General features: G+C 46.3%; 2 long non-coding RNA genes across 18 annotated transcripts in view; both read right to left on the minus strand.

Annotated features, from left to right (window-relative positions):
* Positions 1–16,013, minus strand: part of LOC131516102 (uncharacterized) — a 71,305-nt gene extending 55,292 nt beyond the window's left edge. For 7 of the 17 annotated variants that reach the window (XR_009263885.1, XR_009263883.1, XR_009263880.1 and 4 more), the window contains exons 1-5: positions 13,580–14,264; positions 12,889–12,936; positions 8,062–8,218; positions 6,239–6,297; positions 5,956–6,123 (exon numbers count right to left, since the gene is read on the minus strand). This is a non-coding gene — a long non-coding RNA (uncharacterized LOC131516102). The other 10 variants (XR_009263889.1, XR_009263873.1, XR_009263876.1 and 7 more) reach the window with 9 other exon arrangements.
* Positions 16,014–18,320: 2,307 nt separating this feature from the next.
* Positions 18,321–22,932, minus strand: LOC131516104 (uncharacterized). Its single transcript, XR_009263890.1, has 3 exons — positions 21,639–22,932; positions 19,964–20,542; positions 18,321–19,551 (listed from the first exon to the last, which is right to left on the minus strand). It is a non-coding gene; the product is annotated as an uncharacterized LOC131516104 (long non-coding RNA).
* Between the last annotated feature and the right edge of the window lie 1,832 nt (positions 22,933–24,764).

Below are 24,764 nucleotides of genomic sequence, written 5' to 3' on the forward strand. Positions count from 1 at the left end.
AAAAAAAAATTTTAATAAAATATTTCACCATGAAGTTTACATATTATTGTTTAAATATTATTACATAAAAGTATCGTGACTGTTAATATGGAATCCAGGGGCACAAGAGAGACAGCCACACTCAAAAAAGATCTGGCCAGCTAGGGGCGCTTGGGTGGCTCAGTCGGTTAAACATCCACCTCTTGATCTCAGCTCGGGTCAGATCTCACAGTTCTTGAGTTCAAGCCCCTCATCGGGCTCTGCACTGATGGCATGGAATCTGTTGGGGATTCAGACTCTCCTTCTCTCTGCCCCTCCCCCACTTGTGTGCTAGAGCTCTCTCTCTCGCTCTCAAATAAATTAATTAATTAAAAAAAAAAAAAAAAGATCTGGCCTGCAATTTACTGTTTACAAGTTGGACACAGGAATGACCATAACCCCTGGGTGTGGAAAACAACGCCAGATTCTCCTCCCCTGCGTTCCTGTGTCCTTCCTGAACTTCACCTGGTTGAACTGAGAAATCGTTTTAGTACTACTCTCTCTATGGTCACTAAATAGATTATTCATAGATCCCACTGGCTGGGTCTGTATTACAATTAGGGCACTTCTGCCAATCGGGAACCATAACCTTGACGAACTGTTGGCCTTAACTTTGAGGCAGCTCACACACCCTCTTAGCCAATGGCAAAGACTCCAGCCTTTGCATATGGCAGTTTCGCGTCCTGCCGAATATTCAGACAGACCTCATGGTTTCTATCAAAGAACATTGCTCTCATGTTTTGTTTTGTTTTTTACTATTAACAAAACGTATGTCCTGGGAAGTTGTCATGGAAAAACACGCCAACCTTCCTCCCGACAACGCAAGAGCGTGTCTAAGTGAGAAATCAGCTCCCACCCCTGTAAAATGCTAAGCACTAAAACCACCTTTCCAGCATTTCAATCTTACACCTTTTTGTCATAGCTCCAAGATCTTTGGAAAATACCTCTAATTTTGAATTCTACTTTTAAGATATCAAAAGCTTTCCACAGGATAAAACGAAACAAAACAAACAAACAAATGGGAATAAAACGAATGAAAGGAAGGCGATGCGGTTCATTTAAAATTTGTAACGTATCTGCGGTGTCAGAATGCTCCGGTAAAACGAAAGCTCCCATATTAAGAAATGTCTTGAAAAGTTTAGTCTAACTTTGTGCTCAATTACATGACCGCTGGGCGGGCGGGGGGGATGACCGATCGAGTTTTCGTTTCTTCGCCTTTTTGAAGTCACAAATCACCCATTAGCATGTTGCTGTATTCGAGTGCTCGCTTCGGAGAGCCAGGAGTCAATACAAAAGGAAACAATAATAGGAAAGGGAAAGATTGTACCGTCATAATAGGGAAAGGTGTGTGAGCTGGAAGAAAGTACAGTACAGAAGCTCATGACAAGTCATGATAAATGGGTCGTTATAAAATTCATGTTTAGGCAGCACCAGGCCGGGGATAATGCCATTCGTCATGGCAACACTAGGCCGCTAATGAGCCCTCATTGCATATTCATGTTTGCTGTGGTTCTTTTCTCCCTCCCACCCTGAGCTAGTGCCTGGAAATATCTCCACCTCAAGCTGAAGCTCAACTAGGCCTTCTTCGTCTTCTCCTCCTTCTTCTTCTTCTTCCTTTTTTTTTTTTTGTATTTGTTATTGTTGTAGCAATTACACTGTAAAAGTGCTGCCCAAGATTGATTGCTCTGATCTGTAGTTCAATTGTAAATTAGAATACACATCCCCCCAGGGACACACGGCCCCTATTTGTGATTAAGAAAAAAGCCCCATAATAGACTAATAGCTAAAGTTCTCTCTCTTTTACTTTCAGGCAATTAGCTTGATGAAATGGCCTCTTTTTGTGTACCCTGGAAGTGTAAACCGATATCATAATGAAGTATATGATGTTTATTCTATCATTTTCACCTTGCAGGGTCTGCAGGAATGCATAAGTAATGGCCGCTTTGTCTAGTACGTTTACTGATTCACAAGTAAACTATTTCTTAAAGATGCAGTGTGTGCATTTTGAGGCTCGACCTAAGTAACCCCTCCCTGTGGGCTCACCTCCCAAGGCAAAAGACTGTCTACTAAAGAGGCAAAAGACCGAATTGCTCAAGTCAGGGGAAAAGCCAGCTTGTGATATTCAAGAGCCATCCAACTACTGGACCGCTCTGGGGTGGATGAGGCGGCCGGCGCTCAGGATCAGTAAAGACCCCCGGGGCACTGTAGCAAAGTGCCCCGTGGCGACGTTGTGCCCCCCCCCCCCGGGAGCCCCCGTGGTCAGCTGACCATAATGTATCCCTTCAGCTCCAAGAGTCGGTGGCGGAACACCAACTCGATTTCTCCTCTTGGGTGGCCGAAGGCAGCCCTACAATATACTGGCCATTTTTAAATGTGTCGCACCCTCCCCCACTCCAAACGTCTTGTCTTTTCAAGATCCAAAACTTTGATCTCCCAAGTCGACAAGAAAGCATTCCTTAGCTTCCTACATGCACCAGCTGACGGAGGTATTGACCAGCAAGCCAATGAATACAACCACTTGTAGTTGGTCCATTTCCAAAGCCACTTGTGTTGTTCCTCTATAGTCTTTTAATATTTGTTTTCATTTCATTCATGAGGGTCTCAAGAGTAAAGTGGGGGGGGGGGAGTGTTCCAACTGGCATGATAGAAATAGGAAAGAAGGAAAAACAGAAGAGAACAAAACAAATCTACCTTGGTCTAAAATGGTTTATGGTTTTGTACTTCTCCAGATGTTAATTATGGTTCCAATTCCATAGTCTAATTCCCAGTCACTCATCAATAAGCCAGTTTGTACTACCCACCAAACGTTTTCTGGGCTTGTGTTGTCTGAATAAATTCATCCCTGTCCTCTTTAATACGAACCCGATCTGAGTCTCTAGAAAGTCATTTTTTTATAGCAAAAAGATCTCACTAATGTTTTTCGTACTGACCTGGATGTGCATTTTTCGATTTGTCAGATTGTAAAACTGATGTCTGAGAGAGAGTCTTCTGTTACAGATAAAATGTGTTTGCATTTCTTCCCAGTTACGCTAGCTACTTCCTGGTTAAATAAAACTTTTTGAGAAAGTTTATTACTATATCCCGAAAAGTGATTCTAATGTTATATCATTTCCAAACATGCTACAAAATGAGCTACCCAGGAATATCCCAGGAAAATTCACTTTGATGTCTTTCTTGCTATAAATCACAAGGTTTTACCAGTCTTTATTTGGGGACTGACTTTCTCGTTCGCAATATTTATATATTGAATTGCTTGCCACGTAAATGATAAACCTGCAACATAATGTAAATTTCCATTGCTTTCAGAAATGTTTGAACGTCTGGCTGTTACATTGCCACCATATTTGAAATACGTTATTGTAAACTTTCAAGTGACGTTGAGCCTGGGAGGGTCTCGTCCACACTTACAGCACCTACTTCCAGTAACCAGTAACATTTTTTAAGGATACACTTATTGTATAACAACAATGCCTGATATTGACGAAGTGCCTTATGATTTTTGAATCTCTTTCAGACAGATCCCCTCACATGCAAACTTCCATGAGACAAATGAGGCAAATAATTTAATTGTCACCCCAGAGTTGGAAGGGAGGACACTGAGGCTCAGAGAGGTTAAGTGACTTGCCCAAAGTCACAAGTCAGCAATTGCAAAGTTGAACCTTGTCCCCAGGCATTTAACTCCAAACTCTGACCTCCTTCTGGCTGGCCATGTTGCCTTTACACTAGCTACACATTCACCATTGGGAGTAACCCTCCAGAATCTCAAAGCTTTTATGAAAAACAAATCTTGTGATCTTCATTTATATCTGGGCAAGATAGACAAATAAATGTAAAGATCCGTGCGTGCACACACACACACACACACACCTTGATAAAAGCCTACAAGGAAAGGAGGGAAGGGATGGAATTCACACAGATTATTACCTACCTAAATATAAGATAAAGAATCTACATTTGATTACTAACATATGCCTAGACTAGGTAGGTACTAGCCACAAAATTGAAGAAATTATCTAGAGAACTCAACTTTGAGGGACAGGGGGAAGACCACTCTTTTCAAGAGACATGGGTTTGTATCCTAATTTTCCAGAGGCTTGGTTGAGCCTTCTTATCAGACTTATCTCCAGGACCTTTACACACACCACTGCCTCTGCCTCACCCTTACCTCCTGTCACATATTCCCATAGAACTAATTCAAATCTGACCATCAATCTAGAGTTAGCTCAAAGATCATTCCTCCATGGAGATGGTCCCTGGCTTCTCTCTCTCTCTCTCTCTCTCTCCTTGTTCCACATACCTCTTAGATTTGATCCACAAGTGAGCCTCCTTCGTCCCCATCCATAATGACCTTTTCCATCCTGAAGCCAGTGAAGACAGGATTTGGATCTAGAATCCAGCTACTGACTCTTCCAAGGGTGTGCTGGACCTGTCTGCTGAAATGTTCCCACTGTCAAGATCACCAACATATCAAAGTGCCATGCTCAGAGAGCCCTGAGATCAGCAAAGAAGCTCCGGGCCATTCTTTGCCAATGAATGGCCATCACATTGATGAGGAATGGCCACTCCTTTGTTGGAGTGGCCTTGAAATGACCACATAAAACACACAAAACAGAATCCACTGGAATAGGCCAAACCGGAGACCAAATCACCTCAGCCATGATTTCCTACGAAAAGCTATTCCTGCCTGAACATGAGAAAGACCTCAGAAGTGAACCCAAAACAAATGATCCCCAAAGAGTTTATAAAGATGTCCAAATCCCAGATGGGACATTCCTTAAACTTAAGGGAGAAAGGAGGGGCCGTATCATTATGTCATTCATTCATCTATCCCTCCATTCAATAAATCATTCAACAAATATTTATTGAATGTTGAGGAGATAATCACAACAGTAGACATCATCCTTGCCCTCACGGAACTCACAGTGTAATAGGGGAGACAGATATGTAATTGTATCATCGAATATAAGATTATATATGTAATGCATGCAAGAGGCATCAGTACAGATAAAATGAGACTCTTGGTGGCAACTTCATAGAGACAGACGCTTCAGTATAGAAAGTCTTACAATATAAGCCTGAAGAATGAGGTTACAGATGAAGGTACAAGGGGGAAGCACGGGCAAAGGCCCAGGAGTGGAACATGGCTTAGCAAGTTAAAGGGCCATTAAACAGTCCAGCGAGACTGGATCCCTGGGACCTGGAAGCAAAGTGGAATGTGACCAGCCCGGGGACATAGGAAGGTTGGGCCAGACCATGCAGGGCCTTTTAGGCCACAGTAAGAATTTTGGATGCCACCTGGAGTCCAGCGCAAGTCATCTGAGGGGCTTCTGAGCGGGAAACGCCCAGAATCACATTGGTAATAGGCTAGCTGATGATAGTATGGTGACAGTCTGGATGAGGAACCTCGATGTTTAAAGCGTACAATGGTTTTCTTTTTCTGGCACGGTGTACCATCCCCGCTCTAGGGAACCACATCCCCCTTACCGCTAGAAAACAGACCTCTCTCCACCCCCTGTTCTGTGCGACCCCAGCTCCGGGCCTCCCAGCGTTGAGCAGGGAAGATCTGGCGTATCGGGCATGACATCAAAGAGCATCCGAGTCAGTTCTAAGAAACAATGACCGCTCTTTTGGTAGCAAGCCCTCCGTTCACAGGCAACAGCCAGAGCTAGGAGATGCCATATAGGCTCTGAATGAAGCAGGCTGTCCAAAGATCCTGTAAGCGGTCATTCTCAACATCTTGAAAAGCGGGTCACAGGACATGCTCCTGAGTCACTTTCCCGCACCCTTTGACCAGGTCAGGACCTACTCACTTTGAGCCCCCCGCCCTGTGGTAGAACCTCTGCTGCCATCACTTGTTAAGGATCTTGTCTTCTCCACTCGACAGTAAGAGCCACAGAACGGGAGGTATGCCTCTTGATCCCTTTATGGCCAATGTACCTGTTAGTGCTCAGTAATGGCGGGCTGTTTCATTTGCTCTGTGGTGCACAACTCTGTGTTGATTCTTTTTCTGTCTCCTTCTGGGAGTTCCTTGAGAGCAGAGTCAATGCCTCCAACTTTGTGTCCCCAGTTGGTACTTGCTACAGGATTGATTATTTTCTTAGTCAACTAATACACTGATAAGGGGTCCTCGTTAAGACAACCAATCCTACCTCCCCTTGAGTCAGCCACAGGCTATGCAAAACCACATCATCTGAGGATATTTTACACCATCAACACTTACCAGTGAGAGATGTTCCTTAACACTGATGGTCAATGCATTTCTCCATATTAATATAGACCCTAAAAGAGAATGCATAAAAAAACTGTTTAAGTCCAAATAAGGTCTATAGCTGCGATAACACTGCTGAATCAATTTCCTAATGTCGACAAGGTACTATGGTTGTATGAGATGCTATCCTAGGGGGAAATTGGGTAAAGAGGACAGAGGATCCCTCTGAATTATTTTTACAACTTCCTGTGAGTCCTAAAACTTTTCAAATAAAATAGGATAACTTTTTTAAAAACACATTTTTATTTTTTGTTCTTATAGTCATACGCCTTCATATTTTTATTTATATATATATATTTTTTTTTGTTTCATATGTATTTGTAGAACAGCAAAGAACCATCGTAAGGATTAAATGATGCTATCCTGCACGACACTAGCATAGAGGAAAGGCAATGCCCTAATTCTGGGCATTGTTCTCCTGGTCTGATCAGGCTGGCCTGTCAAATATGCTGGAAGGAGAGGGAGGTACATTACTTTTGTCTGATTCAAGCTCATCCTCAAAATGATGTTTTCATAAACAAAGCGCCGACGGCTATGATCTTATCTTCTCTTTTCCTTTTATCCTAATTCAGGTCAATAACAGGTATTTCTGCTGTCTTCTGCAGATTCCAGGTTTTGGAAGAGAGAGAGCTATTATAAGCTACAGGGAAGTGTTAGTGAAAAACTCACAAGAAGCCAGCGTGCCTTTAAAGTTCTTTCTACCTTAACATGTCTTTAAAAAAAATTAAGGCCAATTTTATGTATTTTTTAAAAAAATATTTATTTATTTTGAGAGAGAGAGAGAGAGTGCAAGCAGGGGAGGGCAGAGAGAGGGAAACAGAGAATCCCAAGCAGGTTCCACATCATCAGCACAGAGCCTGACACAGGAGCCAAACTCACAAACTGTGAGATCATGACCTGAGCCAAAATCAGGAGACAGCCGTTTAACCAACGTAGCCACTCGGGTGCCCCAGTTTTCCTTTTTTTACTTTTTATTTTTAAGAGAGAGCTAGAGAGCGAGTGGGGGAGGGGCAGCGAGAGAGGGAGACAGAATTCTAAGCAGGCTTTGCATTGTCAGCACAGAGCCCGACGTTGGGCTCAAACTCACAAGCCGAGAGATCGTGACCTGAGCCGAAATCAAGAGTCAGATGCTTAACCGTTAAAGTCCCATTTTAAAAAGATGCTTCAAACAAATAAGGCTGGTGTTTGTGCTCCGACCGTGTTCCTGGAGTTTTGTTGTTGTTTTTTTCAATTTTTTTTAACGTTTATTTATTTTTGAGACAGAGAGAGACAAAGCATGAATGGGGGAGGGTCAGAGAGAGAGGGAGACACAGAATCTTAAGCAGGCTCCAGGCTTCGAGCTGTCAGCACAGCGCCTGATGCGGGTCTTGAACTCACAAACCGCGAGATCATGACCTGAGCCGAAGTCGGCCGCCCAACCGACTGAGCCACCCAGGCGCCCCATGGAGTTTTTACATCACACGTTCAAGAACCCGCGGTGGGTTACGCGCATAACAATGTGGGTCATTGGATCAAAACTCTTCTGAAGCATAGTAGGCAGTTTTTCTACAATTGAGAGATCCGAGAACCACCCACGGGAAATTCCTATGCACGGAGATCGAGGTAAAAGTTCAGTCTGGCTTCAACATGGAAATTTAAAAAGGACTCCCTCGGCGTAAGAAGCTGCCATTTATAATACTGTTCGGTTTATAAGCTTCCGGTAGTCCATACCGCGAGAATTACCCCCTCGTTTTGTGATCACGTGCTTAAATTAAGTTCGGCTCGAGGTGTGATACCGTAGCCGCATCTTAGTGACCCACAGACTTGCGCAGAAAAGATTCAGCAGGATACGGTATGCCAACCAGGTGCAGGAAAAGAACGCCTGTCCGGTTGCTAAAAAAGCTCATCAGAGAAGGCCATCCATCTTTACTTCTTCAGGATAATATCCAGAAGCTGTAAAGACAGAGTTTCCCTTAATAAAAAAAAAAAAAAAAGGAGAAAAAATGCAGAACTGTTTTTACCATTTGCCTTATTGATGCGGGAACCAAAGAAAACACACACACACACACACACACACACACACAATCACCTGTGGCTCCGCCAGAACTGAGCGATTTCTTCCGCACAACCTTTTCAGGAGCAAGAACAAAGCTTTCCTCCAAAGAAAATCCACTTTAAAATACCCACAAGATTCTGCAGCTCTTTAATGCTTGCCATGGGCCAAATCGTCCAATTAGAATCAGTCACTTTAAGTGCTAAAGTCATATAATGCTAATAGATCACTTTATAATGTGAGCAGTTTTTAAAAGTCGTATTTAATTTTCCATTATTACTGTACTGAATGCTAGCTGCGTCCGTCCATTCAGTCATAGATTCTTAAGTCCAGAGAGGGAGGGGACAGGATGCCGCTGGCCGAGGCATTGCTCGATTCTGGTTTTAATTCTCAGAGAATTAAGAACTCCAAACAGGCCCGATTTCAACCCTCTTCCTAAATGTGTTTGTTGTTATTTCTGAACCAAAGGATGGGGGCTCCTTTTGGTTTCGTAATTATTTTATTTCCAAACATACAGATCGGGGCAAAAGCCTCACTGATGTGTGTGTGTGTGTGAGCGTGTGCACACACGTGTGTGGTTTTCTTTAAGAAAATGAAATGAAGCATAAAATAGCCCCTTAACGGTAACCTAAGGAATAAAACAAAATCATTTACAACACACAGGATTGTTGCAGGATATGTCAAGATTAGATGGTTTAAGGGCACTATCCCGAATGTGGAAGCAATTATAATGAAATTCACGACTCATTAGCAAACATTCCATATTGTGTTTCTCATTTCTGGGTCAATGTTACCGGGAAATATAGACTTCAGATTGAGATGTTTCATTGACTTCGCCGCTAGATTATATAGTTGGACCACGCAGTGACACAAAGCAAAGACTCCACGATGAAGTTCCTCGTTTCTCAGACGCTGGCAATTTGGTCCTCGAGCCAAGTATGAACAAACTAACCTCGAAAGCATATTGGGAAGAATTAAGTTGGTGATAGAAGGGTTGACTAGCGTGAGACAAATACGAACCGGCGGATGGTGGGGGTGGGGGGGTCGATTTCGCATGCACACTGCTTGGTATGCAAAATGCCTGGTGAACTCAAGTACCCAATACTGTACGTAATGGGAACCAGATGTCTAACAGAGAGAGAAAAATATTTTATAGCAATAAATGTGACATTGGCTCTTAAAAGGTTTGCCGCTTTTAAACAACTTCCCCGTCTTACTTTCCCTCATGTTTCCAAAGAGCTTCAAGTGGATTGTGTAAAGAGATTATTTTCCTATTTGAAAAAAGAAAAAGAAAAAAAAAAGTGTTTCACCTGCCGCGGACTTCTCAAATAAATGCATATGTAAGGAGAAATGATCTGAAAGCGATAATTTGGGAACGCATTCGTTCACGAAAGCACTGTGCTCGGCGATGCAAAAAGAAAATTGAGGCAACTAAAGCAAAACTCCCCCTGCCCCTTGCGAACTTAAACTCTACAGGCTGCCGCGAGGTACGCAAAGCTGCCATGAGGTCGTGGCACAAGGGAGCCCGGGGAAAGAGACACAGAGCGTTTTGAGAATTCACAGGAGGAAGAGGAAACTCCTGTGCTGGCAGATTCCACGGAGGAAGGTCTAACTCCATGTATCCCCCATCCACCCCCTTCTCTGCACCGCACGGACGCTGCTCGGTGCGGCCCTCCCGCTCTCCTGCCGGCCACGGCAGCAGACAGGCACTAAGCTCCCCTGCTCTGTCTGTCGGCCTCTCCTACCCACTCCCAAAGCAAGCCTGCCTTGGCTGCCGGGGTAGTGGTTCTGAAGCACGGATGCCATCTGGGTGTCAAGCGGTGGGCTCTGTAGTCAGGCCTGAGGTCCCCTTCCTGCTCTGCCAACTGACTGGTTGTGACCTTGGGGAAGTCACTTAAGCAACCTCCTTCTATCCGTCTTTCCTCATCTGTAAGGCGAGGGGAATAAAAGCACACATCTCCTGAGCTCGGTGTCAGGACGTAATGAGGTTCTGCACATATCGTACTCTGCAAGGTGCCACCATTGAGGTCAGGGCACTGTTAGTAGGCACTCTTTGTAGCTATTCTTTGATCAGTCACCAGCTCCAGTTCTAATAGCAAAAAAAAAAATCCAAATTCCTTACTTTGGCATGCCTCCCCAGCTCTTTTCTCTCGGTCCCTTCCTTCGAATATCCAACTCCTCTCCCGTCCCATCTGTTTGTCACCACCCAAGCAGGCCTCTGTGCCCAAGCCCCAGTACCTTTGCACATGCTATTCTGCTCGCCATGGGTGGTCCACCGTCCGCCTGAGAAACTTCTTGCTTACCTTGCAGCCCTCCTTTCTAGCACAGCTCTCTGGGGAAGCATAAAGGCCCCTTAACTAGGCCTGTGGTCATAAGCCCGTGGCTCATCCAGATAGCAAACGTGGTGGGGACAGTGCTAAAAAACAGAACCCAAGCCCTGGCTAACGGATCAGCCACTCCTCACTGCTGCCGGGGTAAAATGAGGGCTCGGTATTACCAATACTTCCATTTTCTTGTTTGTTTGCTTCCAAAGGGAAACAGAAATCTCCAGTTGTTAACTGCTGGCAACTAAAAATGTTTTAAGTGCTGTAGCTTTGGACCAACCAACACCCTCTGGAGACCATCAGGCTAACCGTGCGGACCTTGGCTCGGGAATTTCCTTACGCGGGACCTCCTCCATTCTGGCAAATTTAACTTGGACCTAGAATTGTGTGTACATCTGCTTGTCCAACAGACAATGCTCCTTGAAGACAAGGAGGCTGTTGGGTTTTCTCAGCACAGTGGATGGCTCAAAGAAGCATCTCACGGGATCTCATGTGGATATTTCCTGAGCCAGGAAGCCAGGGAAGGGTCTACAGGTGGATCATCCCCAGCAGGTCAAGGGATCAAGGGGTTCTTATTTCCAATATTCTTATTTCTAGAGAGGAAAGACTGCCTAGGGATCATTCAGCCCTGGTCAGTATCTGACTTCCTTAGAACAGTCTAGAACTCTTCCTCAAAGCTCCAAAGCCCACTCCGTAATTAGCAGGAGTCAGCTCTGAGAATATAAACCGATCCTTTAAGCCTAGTTTATACACAAACTTAATCTGCACCTGGCATGTGAGCGCATAACTGAACGAGTGAGTGAAATCTACTCGGAAGAGCCTCCATTTAAGTGTCCGATGTAAAAATCAACAAGCAAGTAAATAAATAAAAGAAATGTCAGATGTGACCCGGTTTTCATTTTGTTGGAAGCTGAGCGTACAACAAATCCTGGACCCAGAAAGAGACACACTGTCTCTGAAACTGTGGACAAGAAAAACATGGGAAAGCCTGGGGTGTAGACAACTTAGATGATTCAGCAAAAGCAGTGACAGTTCTGAACTCTTCAATGTCCATCATCTGTGGTCTGAAGATGCAACTTCCAGCACTTTTCTCAAGAAAATCATGCCTGGGGCGCCTGGGTGGCTCGGTCGGTAAAGCGGCCGACTTCGGCTCAGGCCACTATCTCGCGGTTCGCGAGTTCGAGCCCCGCGTCGGGCTCTGTGCTGATGGCTCAGAGCCTGGAGCCTGTTTCAGATTCTGTGTCTCCCTCTCTCTCTGCCCCTCCCCCGTTCATGCTCTGTCTCTCTCTGTCTCAAAAATAAATAAACATGGGGCGCCTGGGTGGCTCGGTCGGTAAAGCGGCCGACTTCGGCTCAGGTCACGATCTCGCGGTCCGCGAGTTCAAGCCCCGCGTCAGGCTCTGTGCTGACCGCTCAGAGCCTGGAGCCCTCTTCGGATTCTGTGTCTCCCTCTCTCTCTGCCTCTCTCCTGCTCGCTCCCTGTCTCTCTCTCAAGAATAAATAAACATTTTTTTAAATTTTTAATAAGTAAATAAACAAATGAAAGAAAAGCATGCGTAAATATTTGGGGATCTTCATTACAGCTTTGATTATAATGCTGAAAAACTGGGGGGTCGTTTCATGAGTAATTACAGACAGTTTAGGATTTTGATCATTCGTACAACCATCCGCAAAAATCTACTGAAGGCTTACGTGTGTGGCAGATTGTGTCCTGGGGATGTTTGATACATTACATCACTTGACCATATTGTTATATCCATGTTACGGATGCGGAGTCTCAGACACAGAGTGTTTAAGAAATTTGCCCAAATCACATACCAAACTAAGTGGCAAAGCAGGCAGGACTTAGTGCTACCTAACGCCAGAGTTTGAGTAAGATGGTCCACTTTCCCCATAAATATTCAAACATCCACAGCTGTCCCAAATTTATAATCTGGAAGAATGGATAACGACCCCCCCCCCAAAAAAAAGCTTATGAACCATGATTAAGTGAAAAGAGCAGGTGGCCAAGGAGTGTCCCCTCTCTCAAATATTGTTAGGTGGAAATACCAGAATCCCACAGATACAGCTCCCCCAATGAGGAAGGATGTCAGATACGAATAAAAGACCAGGGCACAAAATTCCCCGCGGGAGTGAGTGCCAGGATCCAAGCAAAGCCTGTCAGCAACTGTCTTCTCTACTTGTCTCTTGCAAACCACCTTTTCCAATAAAGTTTTAAGCTTCCAAGTGAAAATTCCAATTCCCACCTTGATGTGCTGTTATGGCTCCAGATCCTAATATCATCCGGTTTCATCCTAAGGCGAGAGCAGATGGCCACAGAGGTTCAATTAGCTGGGGCCCGAGACTGTAGATGTGTAACAGTTGAGTCTACAAACAGGGGGTGCCTGGGGCAGGATGGGGGGGCTCAGTGGGTTAAGCGTCTGACTTCACCTCATGGCACGATCTCATGGTTCATGCGTCCGAGCCCCGCATCGGACTCTGCACTGACAGTGCAGAGCCTGCTTGGGATTCTCTCTTCCCCTCGCTTACTGCCCCTCCCCTGCTCAAAATGAATAAACTGAAATAGTTTGTAATGAATAAATACACATTTTAAAAAAAGAGAAAACAGTTGAATCTGTAAAACAGCAAACCACCCGAAGGAAGGCACTGCCCACTACGTAGATGATAGTGATTCTATTTTTGTTGCAAATAAAAATGCTGAGTAATGGAGGGGTCAACAATGTTGATGTCTACGACGTTTGTTTTCTTATGGTGTTTTTGCGGGTTCTAAGTTTTCCACAGCAGGTATGTATCGCTTTTATACGAAGAGGAGGAAAGGATCCCAGTCTGCATGAGGATTAAAAGTGAATGTCTATAGTGGATAATATTTGGAGACCAGAGACCAAGACGAGGGGGGAAACATGTCTTTAGTGGTGATGGGATATAAGACACTCTTACCAGACAAAGGTGGGCAGCTGAGCAACATATCCCGCCTGGAAGTCCATGGGTGTGGACGAGGCCTCACCGCGAAGATGTCAAAACTGTATCTGACGGAGATGCTGGGCATTGGGCACACCAGGGGCCATGGCCCTGCGACACGCCAGACAGACGGCACCTAAGATAAGACAAGTCAGACAGAGAAGAAAGGCATGAGCTACATGGACGGAAGTCACGGCGTTAGAAGGCAACAGACAATGGCCCCAAGGAGGGAGCCCTCAATGAAAATACAGATTTGCAAGCGGGCAGGTGAGTGGGACGGAGAAGGGCAGGGAGAGCTACTGGTCTGACAAGGGCAGCAGAGAAGCCAAACTCGAGGGAGAGGAAGGGGGTGGTGCGTCTTTTCCACGCACAGAAAGTATAAGGTGATGACCAAGGGAGAGAAAGTGATGGAGACAGCTTTCAGATCACAGAAGAATAACGTGGTTGAAAGCAGGGATGGTGGGTTGGAATGCAGGTGAGGCAGGGGGAGAGAAAACACGTCACAAGATAAGAAAGTATCAAGAACAAACACGAGGGCTTGGATAAAGCGAGCCGGAACACCCACTCCAGAGTTAGGGGATGTTAGCCGCAGCCATCTGATTCGCCCGCAAAGCCCTCCAGAAGATAAGAGGCCAGTGCCCCCCCCCCCAGTGCCTCAGGCCTCTCCACATGCAAGAGCTGACCTTGTACCCCACTTGGTGCATATCCTTCTACCGCCCCACCTTTCTGGAGCCTGGATATTTCATTCGTTTGCAAGGATCACTGGGTTGACTTTCAGAGCTCCAGCTAGACAAGAAGGTTTGAAGGTCGAGAACAGGGGACGTCGTGACTGGACATCTTGGCGGTTTTCAGCCACAGCCACAGCTTCTGGAACACTCCTCAGATCCAGAGGAAGCGTCTGCGTGCCTTCTCCTTGAATCTGAGCTGAGCTTCCTCACTCGTGGACCCACAAAGTATTGCCTGGGCCGGGCCAGAGAGGAAGGTTCAGCTTCCACCTTGCTCCCTTGGGTTACTCGCCTTGGAGCCCCGAGTAGACCAGGAGAGAAGCACAGGGATGAGATGTGGTGAGAAGTGAGCAGGACCCAGCCGAGGCTGCGGTGAGCGCCAGCGTCAGTCCTCGTGTGCCGGTGGGGAAGCCTTACGGGCGACCCCAGCCTGGGCCACCAGCAGACCTCATCGTATCTCCCGATACGTTTTCTCTCCGTCTCACCCTCACAATTTTACCTTCCTTAGTCGGGTTCTTCTTGTCTTCCAGTCTCTGCCTCACCCTGTTTTCCGTCTCTCTCTCTCTCTCTTCAAATCCAGAATTCTCCCCCTTTTCTTTTAATTTTTTTTAATGTTTCTTTATTTTTGAGAGAGAGAGAGAGAGAGAGGCAGAGCACGAGCAGGGGAGGGGGAGAGAGAGGGAGACACAGAATCCGAAGCAGGCTCCAGGCTCTGAGCTGTCAGCACAGAGCTCAACGCAGGGCTCGAACTCACGAGCCGTGAGATCATGACTTGAGCCGAAGCCGGACGTTCAACCGACAGCCACCCAGGTGCCCCAAATCCCCCTTTTTTTTTAATGGCCAGGGGACTTGTGGAAGAGAGCACCACATTCTCTTATACCTATAGAAGGCTTCTGTTTTCTCTTTTTTGGCAAACATAAGCTCAGATCCTTTAAAAAATAACCGTTCCCATTTTTGTTGTCCTTTGCTGATACTATCCCTCCTTCCTGAAGGATCTCTGGGCCTCGGGCGTACTTTTTGGGTTGTAAAAACTATGAACAAGGGGTGCCTGGGGGGCTCAGTCAGTTGAGCCTCTGACTCTTTTTTTTTTAAGTTAATTTTTTTTTATTTCGATAGAGATATAGGAAGCAAGCAGGGGAGGGGCAGAGAGAGAAGCAGACAGAATCCCAAGTAGACACGGGGCTGTCAGCACACAGACTGATGCGGGCCTCGAACTCACACCCTGTGCAGATCATGACCTGAGCCAAAATCTCGAGTCAGACGCCTAACCGACGGAGCCACCCACGTGCCCCCCGGGGGCTTCTGACTCTCGATCTCGGCTCGGGTCATGATCTCACACTCGTGAGCTTGAACCCTGAGTGGGGCACCCAGCTCGGCACGGAGCCCGCTTGGGATTCTCCCTCTCTCTCTCTCTTTCTCTCCCCCTCCCTCCACTCATGCTCGCTCTCTCTTTCAAAAAACAAAACAAAAACAAACATCAACGACCACAACTGTGAATGAGATACTCTCCCCAGTGATGATATTATCTAGCCTCTTCTGGAAAGCACCGTTGTTCGGGCCACCCTCGGATCTTCCGGTCGCTGTCCCGCCCAACTGCTGCGGGAGAGTCCTGACTCGCTTTCCTCAGCAGGGACAGGGGTGTGCAGGCTGCAGCTGATCAGGAGCTTGAGTGGGAAGACAGCAGGGTGGGGGGCGGGGGGCGGTCAGGATCGCTGTGAGGACGCCCCAAGTGCAGCTCCAAATGAGACCTCCTAGGAGGGGTGCAGAGACCACCCGGTCACCTTGCTCAGAGAGGGGGTGACACCCAGAACGGTCACCGAGCGGCTGGTTGACCAATGGAGGCTGAGGGATGGGGCAAACACCGGACCAGGACACGTCCCCGCTCACTGAGTGGAAGGGAGCGTCTCCCACCAACGCTGCCCCCAAGGGTAGCCTCAGCCACCACCTCGAAATGCCACCTAGGTGGGTGCACGTGGACAGATTCAGGCACTTGCACAGATGCCCAGAACTCTGGAGGGGCACAGCACCCCCCCAGCAATGGCAGGCACGTGGCTCAGAGGACCGCGTGCGGGCCTGGCCGAGCGCACCCCTGGCAGGAAAAGTAATACCATCTCAGGTCAAGGAGAAAGCCCCGCAGCCCAAAATAGCCGCCCTTCCCAGTTGCCACACGGTCTAAAATTATACCATTGAAGATTTATTCCTTTGCACACCTCGCTTCCATGGGGGCCCGGCCTGGAGCCGGAGGGGAGAACCCATAAAATGTCTTCACGTTAAGGTGTAAAAGGCCCGGCTGTTCCACAGAGTTCTGTAGGGGCGGGAACGGAGGGAGGTGTTGAAAGGAGAGGAAGAAGGCAAAGGACACGTGGGTGAGGGAAACCAAAAGGGCACTTCTCCCATTTCAGGGCTTCTCCCGGAAGGAGCCTGGCAGACTGCTACCTCGTAAACCCGAGGCCCGCGCACTTTGCCAGTAAATTTGAACCGTGCGTGCAAACAATGCTAATAATTGATTCCTTGAAAATGCCTTTCTAATACATTATCGTGCAAAGCTGCACGGGCCTCTCCTTCGAATTGCCTACATGGGAAAAAACTAAAAGTGAATTAAGGGGCAATTAGAAAGAATAAACGCTGTATGCCTATCATATTCTGGAACACGGAAGGAAGCTACAAGCAGGCAATCAGGTCATTTTAACCAAAGCCTCCGTTTTCTGTGGGGGAAGGATTGCCTCAGAAATTCAGGCAAAGCCCCTGTCTTTCTAGAAGTTTGGTTAATCTGACCCCAGAAGACCCAGCAGTAACCAAAATAAAAGCAAGCAACCGCTGTTGGAAATACACCTCCAGTCCCCTGTTTCAGCTGGCAAAAGTGCCATCCGATTCCATGTTTCAAGTCCTTAAGAAATAGACAACATTTCAGGGGTGCCTGGGTGGCTGGCTCAGTCGGTTAGGTGGCCACCTGTTGATTTCAGCTCAGGTCACGATCTCCCAACTGTGAGATCAAGACCCACGTCGGGGCTCTGCACTGACGGCTCGGAATCTGGTTAGGATTTTCTGTCTCTCTCTGCCCCTCCCCTCCTCGTGCTCGCTCTCTCTCAAAATACATAAATAAACTTAAAAAAGAAAAGAAAAAGACAGTATTTCAGAAAAGTAACCACCGCCCTCCCAACTCCTGTGCCGCCCTCACCTAAGTCACTTAGCGGAAAGCTAAGCGCCACGGGGGCCACTGATGAGTTTTAGGCAGAGGCAGGGACAAAAACAGGGAACCGACAAAACAAGGAAGGAGACAGGAAAGAGAGAAGAAAGGGTGTGCAGGGCTGAGGAGGAGAGACCAGGTGACTTCCCCAAGGTCATCCAAGGGAGGTGGCTGGGGACACGGCAAAGTGCCTCACACCCACTGGTGTCTAACTAAGTTCCCTGGGTTTTTTTCTACTCCGACCGTCTTTGGAGTTACAGAAGGTTGGGATTCAAGAAGTGTAACTCCTGGGTCTGTGGGAACTTACTGGACGATTTCTATAACTAAGGCTTCCCTTCTCCACCTCTATTCATTCACTCACCCAACAACTAAGGATAGAGTCTTAGCTCCTGCCAGGCATTGTCTGGGAGTGTGGGTTCACCTTCATGGAGATTTCACACAGATGTTTCCTTGAGGGCCAGCTCAACCGGCCCCTTTTCAGTGAGTTACTCCCTGACCGTGCAATCTCATGGGGCCCCTTCCATCCTCTGCCAACCACTCTTCTCTAATTTTCCCGTAGTACTTAAGACGACTGGAGACCATGTCGTTCACCTTTATTCACTATGTCGCTGCTCATCTTCTCTAGGAAATTGGGTCTTTCAAACAAGGACCCTGTCTCATTCAACGCTGTCCCTCCAATACTTACAATGATTCCTGCACGCAGTAGATACTCAAAAAAAAAAAAAAAAAAAGCTGTCCAATAAGTGGAATGAATACCAAGGAGAGCTTTTTTCCGGTGCCTACTATGTGCCAAAGCCATATGAGACTATTCACATCAATCATCTCATTTAATCAAGATCGGATACACCAAAACAGAAAATACCTGACGAAGACAGAGTTCTAATGATGGCAAAGCGCTTGGAAAAATTAAAGCAGAACTTGAAACGCCTGGACCCCGGGCCCCTTCATGCAAGAACAAGGGCCATCCTGTGACGTTAAAAGGTAACAAATTTAAAATGAAAAAAAACGGAAATACTTCTTAAAACAGCATATAATCTACCTGTGGAATTCACTGCCGCAGGGTATTATTGAGGCAAATAGTCTAGCAAGATTCAAGAAAGGATTAGACATTTATATGAATAGAAATAATATTGGCAGTTACACTAACTAGGTTAAAAAGTTACAAGGCATGGCCGTCCTGGGCTCCAGGGCATAACTGTTCACCAGCTGGGGTGAGGAAGGAATTTCCCCTCGCGACGGAGCATTGCATAATTGGCCAGATGCATGATGGCTCGGATTTTTGCCGTCTTCCGTAACATGGGCAGAGACGACCGCCCAGGGAAAGCTCCTGGAGAAGGCAGCCCAACGACTTCTTCCCATGGCGTTTCTGACTCCATACTGCACAATCCCGGATAAGAGGTAGGGAGTCCGCAGAAAGTCCTTTGGGGGATTCACACCCGAAAATGTTCCCACTTCCGAACAACAGAAACGGTGCAAAATAATTTTCTTCATCCTGATGATGAAAATATTTCATGGGCTGATATCGGGCCCTGGCTGTAATCTTATTAGCGCCCAGAGGCTGTATGGGCATCTCTAAACCTCAGCCCATCAGAGTCCTGGGAGAATCTTCTACAAAGGCATCACCCACCCATTTGTCACATCCGTCTAACACTGTGCCTTACGCACACGCGCTTGGCAAAGGTGTGTCTAATGGAAGTGCCTTTCTGCAGGTGCCCTAAGGAAAGCTATTCATAATGCCATCCACTCACATTCCAAAGCTTTTCTCGATTACACTGCCAGGCACAGACATGGATTCTTGGTGATGTGTGTCGTGCATTTTTTTTTTCACCCTACCATGGAAAATCCAGAAGGCAGTCGTGAGCCTTGCGTCCAAATCCAAGCGTTCACGGCAACACAGTGCAACTAAATTCTTCATGAGACTCGACTGACTTCACAAACCTTAGTGTCGCAGGTGTAGACGAGGCTCGGAAGAAACCGTAGGGGTGTCTGGAGCACCAGCGAAACAACACCCCCCACCACGTCGGGGGACAAAGAACATTCTGCAAGCCAAAACACAAGGGGACATTTTGATTTAAACCTTCAACCCAGCCACGACCCTGAAAGCTTTCAAAAGTAAACAGATATATAACAAAACGCGACACAGATGTACACGTACGTATTTCCCCCCCCCCCCCGCCCCCGGAATCAGACACCACAGTTGCCACCAACATTGTCGAATGCATTCTCGCACAAAATAAGTTAAGAACCGCCAGTCTAGGGCCTGGTCCTCAAGAGAATTCTCAAGTCTCTTTGGACAAAGTCTTTCCCACCTAAATGCAAGATTTGTTTCCTTGTAAAATTTACTTCCTTAAATTGGCAGAATACTATTAATTGGATTCTCTCAGCAAAAGAGAGAATTAATTCCCATCCAGAGAAAAGACTTAAACAGTAACTGTTGCTTCAGATACCCACCTGGCATGTTATTGGCTGGTCGCCGATGAGCTTTTTCAACTTTGGCACGTTCTCTTGGTCTAAGCTTTGCTATGTACTTTTCAGTGTGATTACCAGAAGAGCAAAGTTTGTCAGATTTGTGTGTGTTGGTGCTGGCTTGTTTGGGGTTTGGAGTTTGGGGGCTTCTTTCCAGGGTCTCTTGGTGGGGGGGGGGGGGCTTGGGTGGCTAATATTTGTTCTTTACTTAAAATTATCCACATAAAGGATGCGTGGGTGGCTCAGTCGATTAAGCGTCCCGACTTTTGATTTCAGCTCAGGTCATGATTTCATGGTTCGTGGGATCGAGCCCCACAGAGGGCTCTGTGCTGACGGTGGGAGGCTGCTTGGGATTCTCTCTCTCCGCTCCTTATCCGCGTACACATGGGTGCGTGCTCTCTCTTTTTCTCTCAAGATAAATCAATAAGCATTAAAAAATAAAATTATCCACACGTCATGAGGAATGATAAGATAAGAGTGTAAACTCTGTCGTCAACCAGGATGGGGTTCAATTCTCACCCCAGCAGTCCGACCTCAGATAATCCAGTGAACCGTCCTCTTTATCTGTAAAATGGAGACCAAAAAAATCTGGCTTAATCTGGCGAGCACACCCAAGGAGGCAGTGATTACAAAGGATCTGACACATCGCCTGTCATATATTAAGGAGACAATAAATGTCATCCATTATGATGACTGAGCATATCTTGCCCACATATCTGTAATCATCAGGAGTACACATCCTATCCCGATGTTATGACATCATTTGCCAACCAACATCAAGAAAACATTTGATAGTTCCATGTCCCATATTCTCAGGTTTACATTAAGATTCTAAGTACTGTAAACAGTAGTTTAAAGAACATCTTGGAGGGGCACCTGGTTGGCTCAGTCCGGTGGAGCATGTGACTCTGGATCTCGGGCTTGTGAGTTCGAACCCCATGCAGGGTATAGAAATTCCTTAAATAAATAAAACTTTTGAAAAATTAAAATTAAAAAAAAAGTAAAGAACACCTTTGAGCAGTTGTTGTTGTTGTTGGTACTGAGATGGATTCCCAGGAGTAAAATCATTTGCTCAAGAGTTACAAAAAATTTTTATGGTCTTGACATACTGCCAAATGAGTTTCCAAAAAGGGTTTTGACAATATACCCCAGCTATATTGGACTCCCCCTTTTTTTTAAAATAACTCCAAGTGTGGGTCTATTTTTTTTAATCTTTATTTTCGAGGGAGAGAGAGACAGAGTGCGAGTGGGGGAGGAACAGAGAGAGAGAAGGAGACACAGAATCTGAAGCAGGCTCCAGGCTCCGAGCTGTCAGCACAGATCCCAACGCGGGCCTCGAACTCATGCACCTGTGAGATCATGACCTGAGCCAAAGTCAGACGCTCAACCGACTGAGACACCCAGGCGCCCCTGTAGGACTCACTTTTGACCACTGCCCTGTAAACAATGGGAATCACCATTACCAGGAATAAAAAGGGGGTGGGGGAATAAATAAATAACAGAAAGACCGTGTACAAGTAAGCTTTTGTGTTTCCAGATCTAGAAAAAAATGCTGTGAATGGTACAAATTTCCATTCCCTCAACATCTGTCAGTTTCCTTCCAAGCCCTTTCTCCAAGTATCCTACTCAACCTCTCAGCAATGTCTCATCTGACGGGCACACACCTCGTAGTTTTCCGGCTAAGCGAAGTCACGGCTTCCTGTTTTCTGCCAGATGTCCAGTGGTCCCGTGAAGGCCAGCGATTCGACTGCCCGCCCCTGGCATGAAGACAGCCTGCTCAGAAGCAATCCCAGAGGAAACGAGACTGGTGAGGCCCATATAGAAATATTTTCTTTGCAAGTTGGAGTCACAATGACACAGCCCACATCTGACCACAAAACATGGAAGGTGTAACCCGAGGAGACATATCGCCTGAGCTCTGGAAGGCATAATCTGAGGAGGGACAGTTGGTCTGTGCAGCTTTGCAAGAGACCTAAATAATACCTGGTTTTGTGGGAAGAAAACAAGAGAGAAAGAGAACCCTTTGGCCTTCGCTAGTGAGTTTAGCACACGTGAAAGGTGAGGGCTTGACAAGGTCGAAATGGAAATTTTCTAACGCAAGGCAACCAGAAAGAGGCTTCTCCTCACCCTTTCCACACCAACGTCCTGGTGACCCCCTTCTTCCTCTTGAAACCAGTCCTGAGGAGCCCCAAAACTTCATCTGAAGCCTGCGTGGGCATTTTTCTAATGAGGGGACATCTGACCCCCGCTCATCCCCATAAAACTCTCCAAGGAGAAATCTCTCCTGGGTTGCTATCTCTTATAAGCTTTCAGCCACTTCTCCTGGCTCCGTCACAATGGCGTAGGGCACATGTCACAGCTGGACTCTCTCGACGCTTCTGGATGGCGTGTGGCACCCTTTGCTAAATTCCAGAACCTGGCGTTAGTTAAACAGGCTAGTGAAGACTAGTTACTCCAATGATGGGGATCGTCGGCATGGCCTTTTTGCCTGGTTCCATGGATGCCTGCACTGCTGGGTATGAAACCCCCCTACAGGCAGGCCCCAGGGTTAGAGAAATAAAGACTCAGCCTCCTATCGCTTACTACCCGTGTGACCCAATGCGAGCAGTGAACCGGTCTGAGCCTCCGCTGCCTCCACGTTAACGGGAAATAGTAACACCCGCCTTGCACAGTTATTGTGGGGGAAGTCCCTGTTCCTGGTACACAGAGGTTGTTATGTCCACACACACACACACACACACACACACGCACGCACGACGCATATGCAAATACAGGTGCGTGCACTTGAGTTTTTGAAAATCAATTACTCCTCTCCATTTTTATAGCTCACAAGGTGATTTTTGAAAAGTCAATCAAGAAAGGAAGGAAAGAAACAGATTTTCCTCTCCAACAAGGAAAAGCAATTAAACGTCAAATATTAACTGTTCCTGGGAGTAAATTTTTTTAATGGGTTAAAGGCCTGGCCATTACAGGCCTCCACTATGTAATTTCTAAGAAAGGACCAGGTAATATTTTTAAAAATTAAGTGGAAGATAAAATGCTAGATGGGGCGCCTGGGTGGCGCAGTCGGTTAAGCGTCCGACTTCAGCCAGGTCACGATCTCCGGTCCGTGAGTTCGAGCCCCGCGTCGGGCTCTGGGCTGATGGCTTGGAGCCTGGAGCCTGTTTCCGATTCTGTGTCTCCCTCTCTCTCTGCCCCTCCCCCGTTCATGCTCTGTCTCTCTCTGTCCCGAAAATAAATAAAAAACGTTGAAAAAAAAATATTAAAAAAAAAAATGCTAGAACCAGCGCATCTATTCAGAAACCACTTTTTTATCCATTTTCAGGGGCTTCCCAATTGCATCATGCCTTTTAAGAGACCCAATCTGTTTAAGAGCACTTTATTTCAAACCTTCACTTGCGAGAAGCATTGATTTATGATAGGGCTGATTAAAGCAATGGTGTCTTAAGCAATAATGATTTCAATTATAGGACTTTTCACCAATGTGCATTATTCTGGTTTGCTCTCCACATGTCTATTCACTAAGGGAGGGAGTAGAGGTAGGTGTAATTTTGAAAAGTCCCTGGACAAATTTAATGCCAGAAAGGAATGTAGAGACAGGTGGACTGATGTATCCTTTTTGATGATGTGAATGTATTGTATTTTAATATGCTCTGACAAACTTGAACAATTCCCTGATGGGCTCCTACCCGATATCATTAGGGTTATTTAGAGCTCCAATTCTGCTCTATTCCCACGGGGGTATATTCAAGTCGTAGGAATGTGCCCACTACAAAATCCCTCCAAGCACAGTACGTAAGAGTCTCCAGTCTCGGGCTGGAGAAAACCATTAAGCTCAAGGTTAGAGCTTTAACTCATTCACATCTGACATCAATAGAACACACACCAGGGGCGCCTGGGTGGCTCAGTCGGGTAAGCGTCCGACTCTTGATTTCAGCCCAGGTCATGATCTCGAGGTTTCATGCGTTAGAGCCCCGCGTGCGATTTTCTCTCTCCCCCTCTCTCTCTGCCCTTCCCCAGCTCATGTGTGTGCGCTCTCTCTCTCTCTCAAAATAAAGAAATGAACTTTTAAAAAAAGGGAAAAAATATAACACATACCAAATATCCTCCCCTTATCTGAGTGTCTATCCCATGGACCAGCCTGGTAGGTAAGAAAGTGAAGTCATCCTAGAGTCAAATGGTTAAGTGGCAATAGGAAGGAGCCCGGTCTAATGGGGGCACCTGCTCTTGGGTCCCAGCTAATTGTCACCATATATAACTGTGGAACAAATAGTGCCACACCCTCAGAACTGTCAAAAGAATCCAGAAATCCATATTGTTTTTGTGAAGTTCAAGTCTTCCGATTTTTAAAATTTAGACAAAATAACTCTGGTTAATTGATCTAGTAACTTGGGGGGGGGGAGATGGCATGACATCTTTTTGTTTAATTAACAAAGTATTTGGGGGCACCTGGGTGGCTCAGACAGTTGAGAGGCTGACTTCGGCTCAGGTCATGATCTCACAGTTCGTGAGTTCGAGCCCCGTGTCGGCTGGCTGCCCGCTTCGGATCCTCTGTTTCCCTGTTCTCTCTCTCTCTCTCTCTCTCTCTCTCTCTCAAAAAATAAACTAAAAAAAAAAATTTTAAGAAAATATTTTGATGCTGCTACTTCATAAACATTTAATAAAAATCTAATATCGTGCTAAGAACCATGTGCCAGGCATTGGGAAAGCAAAAATGAATATCCATTTTCTCCCATCAAGTAACTAACAGTCTTGGGGCACGTGGGTGGCTCAGTTGGTTAAGCAT

Source organism: Neofelis nebulosa, chromosome 7, assembly GCF_028018385.1.
Source record: "Neofelis nebulosa isolate mNeoNeb1 chromosome 7, mNeoNeb1.pri, whole genome shotgun sequence".
Classification (NCBI taxonomy): domain Eukaryota; kingdom Metazoa; phylum Chordata; class Mammalia; order Carnivora; family Felidae; genus Neofelis; species Neofelis nebulosa.